Raw genomic sequence first — 12139 nt, forward strand, 5'->3', positions numbered from 1 at the left:
CCCTTCGGAAGACCCTGGGCTGTGCATTTTCTCCATCACGTCCTCTTCACTGAGTCTCTGTAGGGACCAAAGTTCAATGAAACCCCCAAGAATCCCCAAAGAATCTCCTGATACACATGCTCGGGCTCAGATATTTAATATGTTTCCAAGGTTTCAGAGAATTGAGAGGCCCAGCTGTAGTCGAGAATTACGCTTTAAACCCGGCTTCCAGCGCGTTCTGAATTATGTCCCCTGACGCCTCGTTTAGCAACCTTTGCTCTAGAAAAGTCTTAGGACTAGCAAAGCTTATGTTGTCTGAATTGGGTTTTGAAAATGCTAAAAAATCAGGTGAGGACATAACGGCAGAGATAAAGCCATAAGAAAGTTCTAGAAGTCAGAAATACAACAGGGATGATGGCACCACGTGGCTTCAGTCCTCAACATACTTGCTCCCTGAGCACCACCAGGGGTCGCTCCTGAGCACAGGACAGCCCCTGAGCAGTGCTGGGTGTCAGCCAAGCCACCCCCCCACCCACAAATCAGTAAGAGTTCTACCTGACTTTGAAGGCCAAACCAGTAAGAGTTCTGATCTGACTTTGAAGGCCAATAGAAACCATATTCTTTCAAAGTTAATTTTTTTAACTCAAAATTTCTTTTCACCATTGTAAAGAAAAATTCTTCCCAAAGTCTGACCCGGCACAGAGACATCCCACAAGGAATTAAGAACATGTAGTCTTCAGACCCCGGTTCGCAGAGGTCTTCACTGAGACAACCAGGGCTCCCGCGCAAACAAAGGGAGTGAAGCGTGAGGAGTGGGTTGGGAGAGGAAAATAATGGCACTGTCTGCTAAAGCCAGGAAGTCTCTGGCTCCATGGGTCCATCTAACCAAGTCACTCTAGCCCAAACAATGATCCCAAGTAACTCACAGCGGAGACTGGTTAAACTGGATTCAAATGCGATGGAGAGATTTCAGCTGCTTTTTCCTGATGTTGATGTCAACAGATGCAGAATCTGAGTTACGACAAATAATCAAGCTGCAGAACGTGGCACCGTCCACGGCTGCGGAGTTTTCCATGAGAGCAGGTACACAAGGGAAACTCACAGACTTGCACCAGGTGCCTTTCCGTCTGGCCCACAGAGCACACAGATGTCGGAATTCCCTCCTGAGCAGCTGTCGTGCGCAGCAGGGTGAGCTCAGGGGCCGGAGAGGAAGCACAGGAGACAAGTGGGCGCCTTGCATGTGCCTGACCCGGGTCAATCCCTGTCACCCAGAGGGTCCCCGAGCACAGAGCCAGCTCTACACCCTGAGCTCAGCCAGGGCGGCCGGAAAACAAACAAAAATGACTCCAGGGTGAAGGCCAAAGGGCAACAATGAATGAAAAGGGAATTTTTCACACCCAGGGTTTCAGGCAACGCTTGACTGAGAAGCAGTGTCCTGGGATGGCCTCGTTCCCTGCCCTAGGGCGCGTCCGGGCTGCTTCTGAGAGGGTTCCCCCGACAGCGACAGCACGGCCAAACACACTTAGCTAAGAGCACTCAAGGCCTTTCCGTCTTGACCTTTATCCACGGTTCCTAGTAGAACACACAACTTCAGGTCACTGCAAATAAAGTATCCTTCAAAAGAGCCCATCGGAGCCCCCTTCTTGATGACGTGCAGAATGAGAGCAGTTATTTCTATTAGTCATATGGAAAAAATTCTCATTCAAAAGACAGGACTGAGAGAGCAGATGTAACCGTAACAGGCTTGCAATGGGAGGAATTTGGGCTGTATATATAAAATTGCATGATTACATAGGTTTAAGAAGTATTTGCTTTATGTGGTATGTGTGTGTGTGTGTGTGTGTGTGTGTGTGTGTGTGTGTGTGTGTTAGCCTTTATTAGCACTCTGGCATATCTGCAAAGTGAATTCAAGATTTATGTTTTCCTGAACATGAAAATACCTGCAAAGACATCACAAAGGAAGGGAGCCCAGTGCAGAACTGGATGGAGTTCTGGCAGGCGTCCGAGATAAGCAAGTCACGGGAGGGGCAGAGCTGTGGACAGGGTGGGGTGGCAGGTCCCACGGGGTTTGCCCGGGAGCCGTGACAAGGGAAGAAACAGCCCAACATTTGTTAAGAAGACTCACTTGCATTGTCCTAAACCAGCCAGCCACAGTAACCTCCACTCTCCTCTTAAAACAAATGCCAACAAGGATTATACTTTAAAGGACGATAATCTTATTCCAGAAAATGTGAAAAGTCATGGAAGTGCTTCAAATGGGTCCAAGAAATCTCCTAAAAGGGTCAAGGCAGCAGAGGAAAATGATGTCTATTAGAGTGTTCTAGAATCTCCCCTGTCCTTCCACCTCCCCATATTCATACCGATTCTTTTGCCTCAAATTTCTATTTATTTCTTTTTGTTTGGTTGGTTTTGGGCTACACTCAGCAATTCTCAGGCGTTAGTCCTGACTCTGCCCTCTGACACACACAGACACACACAGACACAGACACACAGATACACACAGATACAGGCACACACAGACACACACAGATACAGGCACACACAGACACACACACACACACACACACACACTTTTCCGACTTGAGAACTTCCCATTTTTAAGTCCATCCCTTGCAGTGGGCAGCGGCCGGAGAAGGTGGCTTGGCTCAGCTCGGCCGGTCAGCGCGGGACTGTGGCTGAGCCCCTCCTCAGACTCCCTGCCACCGGCAGCAGCCACACAGCTCACTTCTGAGACAGATGCTTGGACTTGCGGCCCGCCGGTTGTCGGGGGCACCCCACGCGGCAGCTCTGCAGTGACCCTGGGCCCTCTCGCCCCTGACCGTCCTATACTTGATCATCCACTACAGCTCTGCCCCAGGCCTGGACCAGTCCCCCACTCAGCTCTGCACCCCCCCCAGTCGCCTCCCTCTTCACACCTGCCACGGTTAAGGTCTGGGTCCACCCTGGGACCCAGTCCGAGGGGCCCGGACGCCGGTCTGGAGGTGACTTCCACTCTTGCACACCTGGGACCCCTGAGTGTCTGTGCCATGAAGGACAGCCTGACTGTTAGGAACGGAGAAGGGCGCTCCCAGTCACAGAGGGGCCTTGAGACCAGCGCAGGGGGGCAAGCCTGGCGCAGGCACGGTGTCTCAGCCTCCCTCCCTCCCCCCTGCAGCCGGCCCTGCAGCCCCGCCGCCCCCTGCAACTCCGGACAGCCCCTCTGGCCTCCTTCCACACCTCCCCCCAGGCTCTGCCCTGAGGCCCCTCCGCCTGCCCGCCCAGCCCTGTCCCTCCACAGCGCCCAAGGGCAGGTCTGGGCACCCCGGGCGCGTCGGGTGGGGGGATGCTCCAGTCTGGGGAGTCAGAAGCCCCCGAGCCCCAAGTGCTGCCTTTCCCCAAACATCCCAGCTTGCGGGCAGAGGCAAAGCGGTGTCCTGAGTGGGCCGAGGCCCGGGCCTCCGGAACCGGGCTGGGAAGGGCGCGGCCACCGGGAGCCCAGCTCGGGCCGAGCCACTTCCCGGGCCAGAGTGGGCGTTGCGGGGCGCTTAAGTTTCGCAGCAAACGCTCTGGGTCACCGGTGCCACAAGTGCTCCCGGTCACCGTGCAACTAGCACTCCTGGTCACCGGTGCCACAAGCGTTCCCAGTCACCGATGCAAGAAGCGCTCCCGGTCACCAGTGCCACAAGTGCTCCCGGTCACCAGTGTCACAAATGCTCCCGGTCATCGGTGCCTCAAGTGCTCCCGGTCACCGTGCATCAAGCACTCCTGGTCACTGTGCTACAAGCGCTCCTGGTCACTGGTGCGTCGCCTCTTGCCCCGAGCCGCCGCGACGGGCTCTGGGCGGCGTCTGCCTCCAGCCTGGCGCGTGGCGAGCCCGCCCGTCCCAAAGAGACCCCCACAGCCGCTCCGCAGCCCCCCGACCCCGGCCCGGGACGCGGGTCTCACCGGCGCTGCGGGAGCCCCTGGACGGCGGCGGGGCGGCGCGCGGGGCCGCGGTCAGCGCCAGCAGCAGCAGCAGCGCGGGCAGCGGCGCGCGGGGCGGCGGGGCGCGGGGCATGGCCAGGCCGGGCTGTCCCCTGCGCGACACTCGGACCCGGGCTCACTGTCGCCCGCCGGGACTCGGGCAGCCGCAAGCCCTGCGCCCCGGACCCCGCGCCCCACCGACGCGGCTCCGCCCCTGCGCTCCTCTCCGGGCTCGGGGGGCGGAGCTCCCGCCCGGCTCCCGCGGCGCCCCCGGGGTCCTCACTCCGCAGCCGGGGGTCCTCACTCCGCACCCCGGATCCGGGAGGCGCACCCGGGGTCCTGACTCCACATCCTGGGTCCTCGCTCCGCACCCGGGGGTCCTGACTCTGCAGCGCACCCCAGGGGTCCTGACTCCGCACCCCGGCTCCCTCCTCTGCACCCCGCTCCCAGCTCCGCTGGCCCAGCTGCGCTCCGCGCTTTGTCCGTGCGCACCTGCGGACCTGCGCGTCTTGTTCTCCCTTCCCTGTTCCCTTCGGTCTTCACTCCCAGGAGATGAAGAACTAAGAACTCCTTGACTTTCTGGGCCTAGGGTAGAAGTGAGCTAGTCGGGGTGGTCTGAGCGTCCCAGGCTCCTCCCTATTCCACGGACCCTCGGGGACTGTTCAACTACTTGCGGCTGAAGCTGATTCTTCACAGGGCAGCAAAGGAGAGAGAAACCCCATCAAGCACCGTGGGATGTTAAATCACCAAGCCACCGCGAGATGGGTGGATGGATGGATGGGTGGATGGATGGATGGATGGATGGATGGATGGATGGATGGATGGATGGATGGATGGATGGATGGATGGATGGATGGATGGATGGATGGATGGATGGATGGATGGATGGATGGATGGATGGACAAACAGATGGATGGATAGATGGTTGGGTGGATGGATGGATGGATGGATGGATGGATGGATGGACGGACGGACGGACGGACGGATGGATGGATGGATGGATGGATGGATGGGTGGATGGGCAGATGGATGGATAGATGGTTGGGTGGATGGATGGATGGATGGATGGATGGATGGATGGATGGATGGACAAACAGATGGATGGATAGATGGTTGGGTGGATGGATGGATGGATGGATGGATGGATGGATGGATGGATGGATGGATGGATGGATGGATGGATGGATGGATGGATGGATGGATGGACAAATGGATGGATGGGTAGACGGTTGGATGGATGGATGGATGGATGGATGGATGGATGAATGGATGGATGGATGGACAAACAGATGGATGGATAGATGGTTGGGTGGATGGATGGATAGATGGATGGATGGATGGATGGATGGATGGATGGGTGGATGGATGGACAAACAGATGGATGGATAGATGGTTGGGTGGATGGATGGATGGATGGATGGATGGATGGATGGATGGATGGATGGATGGATGGATGGATGGATGGACAAACAGATGGATGGATAGATGGTTGGGTGGATGGATGGATGGATGGATGGATGGATGGATGGATGGATGGATGGATGGACAAACAGATGGATGGATAGATGGTTGGGTGGATGGATGGATGGATGGATGGATGGATGGATGGATGGATGGATGGACAAACAGATGGATGGATAGATGGTTGGGTGGATGGATGGATGGGTGGATGGATGGATGGATGGACAAACAGATGGATGGGTAGACAGTTGGATGGATGGATGGATGGATGGATGGATGGATGGGCAGATGGATGGATGGGTGGGTGAATGGATGGACAGGCAGATGAACGGATGGATGGAGGGATGAATGGATGGATGGACATATGGGCGGATGGATGGAGAGATGAACGACAGATGGATGACTAGATGGGTGGATAGATGGGTGGGTGGACGGGTGGCTGGATGGGCAGACATTAAGATGAATGGATGGATGGATGAATGGTGCCAGCCACAACCCGGAACGAGTGGCCCCCGGGCTCGGTGTTTCCAGAATGCCCATGGAATTGGGCACACAGTGACTTCATGGCAGCACTGTAAATCATGAAACTCCAGGGGGCCTGTGGCTTCCAGTCACCTTGCTCTTAGGAGGCCTAAGAACCTGCAGTTTCCCGGTAGTGACAGTGAGGAGTGGGGCGTGAGCGAGCCTCCACCCCGGAGGCCCGGCCAGCAGCCAGACCAGCCACAGAGAAGCCCCCGAAGACTGAGCAGCCCATTATCCACAGCTCACCTTCAGCGAGACGCGGGCACAGGGGAAGACAGCGCCTTGGCAAGTGCTGGCACACGCTCAGTTTCCGCAGAAATCTGATGTGACGCAGTGGCGGCGTGCGGAGCACCAGGAGGCAGGGTGGCAGAAGAGCCGGGTGGAGCATGGGGAGCACTGCCAAGGGCCACGCACTGACCAAGCTGTGCACCCCCTGCCCGTGGCAATAAGGAAGGAAGGGAAGGGGACTTTTATTTTGTAATGACAATGTGCTCCAGGCAGAGCTGAGGAACCAAGCAGAGGGTGGTGTGGGGTGGGCAGCCCCCGGCCGGCAGGGCAAGCCCTCCCCTCAGCCCGCCCGAGCTCTGAGGTCCCCAGCTTGATGGCGTGTGTGCGGGGTCTCACACGTGTGGGCATAGCACTGGGGACCCCACACAGCAGGGCCTCTGGGGTTGCCCCATGCCTGTGGGACGGTGCCAGGGACCCAGCAGGGCCTGGAAGGCTGGTGGTTAGCGCTGAGCCCTGCCTCAGCCGCCCACAGATCTCTCCATCTGTCTGGCCTCCGTCGGTGTCAGCCAACTACAGGATGTTGGACTTGATATTTTATTTTTGTTTGGATTTTTTTTTGTGGGGGGGCGTTGGTTGGTTTCAGTTTCAGCGTCACACCTAGCAGTGCTGGGAGCTTACTCCCGGCTCTGTGCTCAGAAATCAGTCCCGGTGGGCCTCCCGGTGGTGCCAGGGCATCAGGGATCAAAGTGTGGTGGGTTGCAAGTAAGGCAAGAGCTTACGCCCCGCACTACCTCTCCAGCCCTTCGTTTTGTTTTTAAACTACAGTCGATAGCTTGGGTTCGTCTTCACTCTTGTGAAAGCTATGTTCAAACAAATACCTAGTGATGTTTAGCACCACTGCAGCACCGGAGTTTGGCACCCCATAAGCTGCCCTGTTTCCGCTGTTCATGTCCTCCTGTCCTCTGCCGGCCTGACTGATCCCCTGCGGCCACTGGTCATTTCATTCTGCTGGTTCGACTCCCACAGGCCTTTGAGACCCATCTTTCATGTCACAAGATGCATCTACGGCTCCCCTGTGTCTTTTGATGGCTCAGTAGCTCAGTTCTCTTTCCTGCTGAATGATAGCACATTGCATGGATGTACCACAGTTTATTTATCCATTGAACTTTTAAAGGACATCTTGGTTGCTTCCAACTTTGAAAAATTATAAATAAATTTCTATGCATTTTTTAAGAAATGAAAAATGAATTTATAACTTGGGAGAAAGAGTTATATTGAAACTAGAGAAAGAAAGAAAGTTAATGAACTTTTCAAAGACTGACATTTGGTACTCTAATTTTACAGTCATCAGTATTCATGTCACCTGGAAGGAGTTAGTTGACCCCAAGTTTTTTCCTGATAAGTAAAGAGGTTAAATTTCAGTTTTTTTGATTACTCCTAGGAGGACAGGGAGACCATATGGGATGCTGGGGATTGAGCCTGGGTTTGGTGTGTACAAGGCACATGCCTTACTCACTGTATTATCTCTTGGGCCCCTTATAAAAACAGTTTTAAATATTATAATTTATTTTACTTTAGCAATTATATGTCATATAAATATGCATCCATATATGTATACATATACAATTAAACACATATGCACATGACTTGGAAAAGACTGACAAGAAGAAATATAAACAAATTGCTGAGTAAGTCCTCAGACTATGACTTTAATGACATCATTATGAGATACAGATATTTTCATGATTTTTATTTTACTGGACTATTCTTTGGTAATTCCACTTACCATTTTGTTATAATACGCTATCTTACTTATTATATAATATATTATATATGTTATAGAATATGAGTATATCATATTTATATATAATATAAAGTAAATTGTGTTGTGTCTGATAAGGGGGAAGGCTGAGGGGGTGGTTGGGCGGGGGGAAACTCAGTTTTTCCAGGACCCAGATCAACACTCAGCATCCCGTTCATCCTGAGGGAGGCTTGGGTTCAATCCTCACCTGGGCACGGAGCTACCAAGTACCAGTGAGTGATCCCAGGGCATTGGGCCGGGATGAACCTCCAGAACAGTTGGGTATGACCCAAAAACTGAAATATGAAAACTAATCAATTAATCACTTGATTCCTATTGTTTTCAGACTGCACATCACCTGGGAAAGCCCTGGGAGAATCTGTGAAGGATGCAGGTATCTGTGTGGGGAGAACCCGTGAGGGGTGCAGGTATCTGTGTGCCCAGGGATTTCTGCTCCACCTAAGAAATGCCACTGAATTTGTATTTCAAAGGACTCAGTGCTTCTAATGGAAGTGGTGCTTGAAACCTACTTTATTCACTCAATAAAAATGACTTTAATGAAACTATAGCCTAGGCAGAAAGAAAAAGGAAACATACGAATGATGGAAACAATGATGGATGGGGATTTAAAAACATGATACAATGATATTACTATTATAAGAACCGGTGCATTTTCTTTTTGCATGTTAATTTTGAGATAACTTTGCAAGACTTCTATGATTCTGGGTAAGTGGCCTAATAAAGTGGGAAGGAAAAAATTGTTCTTTATAATTCTCTAGCAAGTGCACAGAAGTGCATTCTACTTGGAGTTTTGCCCTGTTCTGGTTTTTTGTTGTTTTTTTGCTAGTACTTGGTATTTATTTATTTATTTATATTTATTTTTTATTTTATTGAATCACCATGACAAAAGTTACAAAGCTTTCAGGTTTAAGTCTCAGTCATATAATGATCAAACCCCCATTCCTTCACCAGTGCACCTGTTCCCCCACCAAGAACCCCATTATACCCCACCCACCCACCCCCCCGCACCTGAGTGGCTAATGATCTTCACTTTATTCTCTCTATACTTTAGATACATTCAATATTTCAACAGAGAACTGACTATTATTATTTGGAATTTCCCCCCAACAATCAAACCTGCTGAAAAGGAATCATGTGATAGTTTGTTGTCCATTGCTGAGAATGAAGATTATAGGTTTTGGATTTCTGTTGTTTTAGCTCAGCTCACAGTCTAGATGCATTTCTATAAGTCTCTGGGTGCCAGAATGGGTTAGTAGCCCTCCCCGATCATAGTCTCTAAGGAGCAGAGGGGCTGAGTCGTGCGCAGCTGCTCCGGATCCCTGTTCAGTTTCTTAATGCAACATTCCCGCACCGAGTGCTCTTAGATCACCCGCCTTCCGTGTGGGTGCGACCAGCTTAGTGCCTGGCTCCCCCAGGAGTGGGCCTGAGCACAGAGCCAGAAATGACCCTGGAGTAATGCCAGATGTGGCCCTCCAAAATGGTAAAATAAATAGAAATTGTAAGTCCAGGAGAACAAGAGACTCCCTGGGGCAGGCTGTTGTTCACGGCTTGTGGTGTCCAGTTCTCGGTGAGTCTGGGTCTCCCCCTCGGAGCAGGTGGCCACAGAGCTTTGCCTGTGCTGTGTCTGTTTTCCTGCTGAAGAAGGGAGGCCCAGGACTGGAGCGACAGCACAGCGGGGAGGCGTTTGCCTTGCATGCCGCTGACCCGAGTTCGATCCCTGGCATCCCATAGGGTCCCCCGAGCACTGGCAGGAGGGAGTCCTCAGTGCAGGTCCAGGAGGACCCCTGAGCATCACCAGGTATGACCCAAAAAGCAAAAAGAAAGAAAGAAAGAAAGAAAGAAAGAAAGAAAGAAAGAAAGAAAGAAAGAAAGAAAGAAAGAAAGAAAGAAAGAAAGAAAGAAAGAAAGAAAGAAAGAAAGAAAGAAAGAAAGGGAGGAAGGAAGGAAGAAAGGAAGAAAGAAAGAAAGAAAGAAAGAAAGAAAGAAAGAAAGAAAGAAAGAAAGAAAGAAAGAAAGAAAGAAAGAAAGAAAGAAAGAAAGGAAAAAAAACAAAAAGAAGGGAGCTCTCTAGCCCTGCATTCCTCCCTTTCTCCCCTACAGTCTAAAGCCTCAAAATGTTGCCGCATAAGCCCCAAGGCCTTGTGAGAAACGGCACCGGAGACTGCAGAGGCAGCTGCCTTGGGGCTGGGCTGTGGACTCTCTCCCACACTGAAGCCGCCTTCTGTGAGGCTTCTGGAAAGGGTCTTTACCTGAGAACCAGCTTCATCGGTGCCATCGGCCCCGCCTCTGGACCTCTCTCTGCACGTATGCAGCAGCAGGTACTACTCTGTGTGTACCTCCAAGGCAGCCAGCAAACAGGGTACTTACTGTGCACTTCCCTGGGTACTTGGGACAAAGGTCAATGAATATTTTCGTGCCGCCTCACCGAAAGAGCGCTGAGACACGGTCCGCCAGCAGGTGCAGCGGTGGTTTCCGGACACACTTTTACACCAGTGACCCCGTCAGCTGCCCACGTGCCGGCCGGTCTCTCAGCTCTGACCCCTGCCGCCCTGTCCAAGTGTCCCAGGAACTGAGGTCACTCCCCACAGGCCACACTGGACACGCCCACTCTCCTCAGAAGATGATCTAGTTGCTTCAATACTCGGCTCAGATTTTGAGGGGCTTCAGGTGACCCAGTGTCAAGCAAACAGCCCAGCTGGCCCCCAGGACTCTCACCTGGACCCTTACAATCGTCACTCCCTAAGCCCGTGGGCCCCACGGCTGGCTGGTGTGAGGCAGGGAGGGGAGAGACGGTCACTTTCTCCCGGTCCGCCTCTGCCCCCCGGGACCGGCGGGGAAGGTTGAGGCTGAGAAAGTCTGCAGTGAGACAGGCCCCCCGCCCACCCCCGCCAGCCCACCAGGGGGCCCCTTGGTCTTCTTGGCACAGGAGTTGGGCCCAGTCACCCCATTTCTCGGGGAGCCGCAGACTCGGGTGGGAGCCAGGAGTTGCTCTTTGCAGGAAAGGAGAGTCAGTCCCAGGCCTGACCCAGGGTTACAGGTTCTTGTCTTGCCTCACAGAAAAGAATTTCAGGAGTAAATGAGCAGTTAAGCAAAACGGATTTCATTTAGAGTTTTCTCTCCCTCCTTCCCCTTCCTAAAAACCTTCAAATAAAATCTGAGAGCGAGTAGAATAACACGCTCAACATCCTCTGTGTGAGCAGGATGCTCTCGGTAGCTTGCTGGCTCTCCAAGAGATTTTGATATATTATTTTTTATTTATTTATTTACTTACTTATTTGCTTTTTCGGTCACACCCAGCGATGCACAGGGGTTACTCTTGGCTCAGGCACTCAAGAATTACTCCTGGATGTGCTCTGGGGACCATATAGAATACTGGGAATCGAACCCAGTTCGCCCATGTGCAAGGCAAACACCCCACCCTTTGTGTTATTGCTCCAGCCCCTTGATAGATTATTATAATATAAGAATATATCACCTCATGGGTGAAGCAATAGTCTAGCGGGTGGGGCATTTGCGTTGCATGCATCACACCAGGAGGAAGCCCTGAGCACTGCCAAGTGTGGCCCCAAAGCAGTATATATATGTGTATAGCCCGCTCTGTTCTCCAGTAAAATGGACAGTGTTTCTGCCCCAAGCATCAGCAAGAATTTAGCTGACAATCACTTGAGATGGAATTAGGAACTCCTTCTATTTTCCAAGCAAATGAGCCATTAGATAACAGAACTTTATTTTGAGACGACGCCTCCAGCCAAAGGGATAACAGAGTGGGCAGGCGCTCGCCTCACGCACGGCTAGCCCTGGTTCCATCCCCGGCACCCCATGTGGTTCCCTGAGCACCACTGGGAGTGCTCCCTGAGCACAGAGCCTGGACCAAGCCCTGAGCACCACTGGGTGTGGCCCAACAAGAAAAACAATGACCTTACCATTTTGATATCATAGTTTTGCATATTCTATTATTTCTCTTACATTATTGTCACTTAGACACACCCCTGGCTGAGACATCGGGGCACCCCGGAGTGGAGTGGGTCAGCTCTGCCCAAACAGAGCCCTGGCACTCCTCACTGAGGCCAGAGGTGAAGTCATACTAAGTGCCACCCACAGAGGACATGAAAACTACATATGCAATGAAAAACTGTTGTTGATTTATTTGTTTGCCACAACAAACAGTGCTCAGGACTGGTTCCT

This window comes from Sorex araneus, chromosome 2, assembly GCF_027595985.1.
Source record: "Sorex araneus isolate mSorAra2 chromosome 2, mSorAra2.pri, whole genome shotgun sequence".
In the NCBI taxonomy this organism is placed as follows: domain Eukaryota; kingdom Metazoa; phylum Chordata; class Mammalia; order Eulipotyphla; family Soricidae; genus Sorex; species Sorex araneus.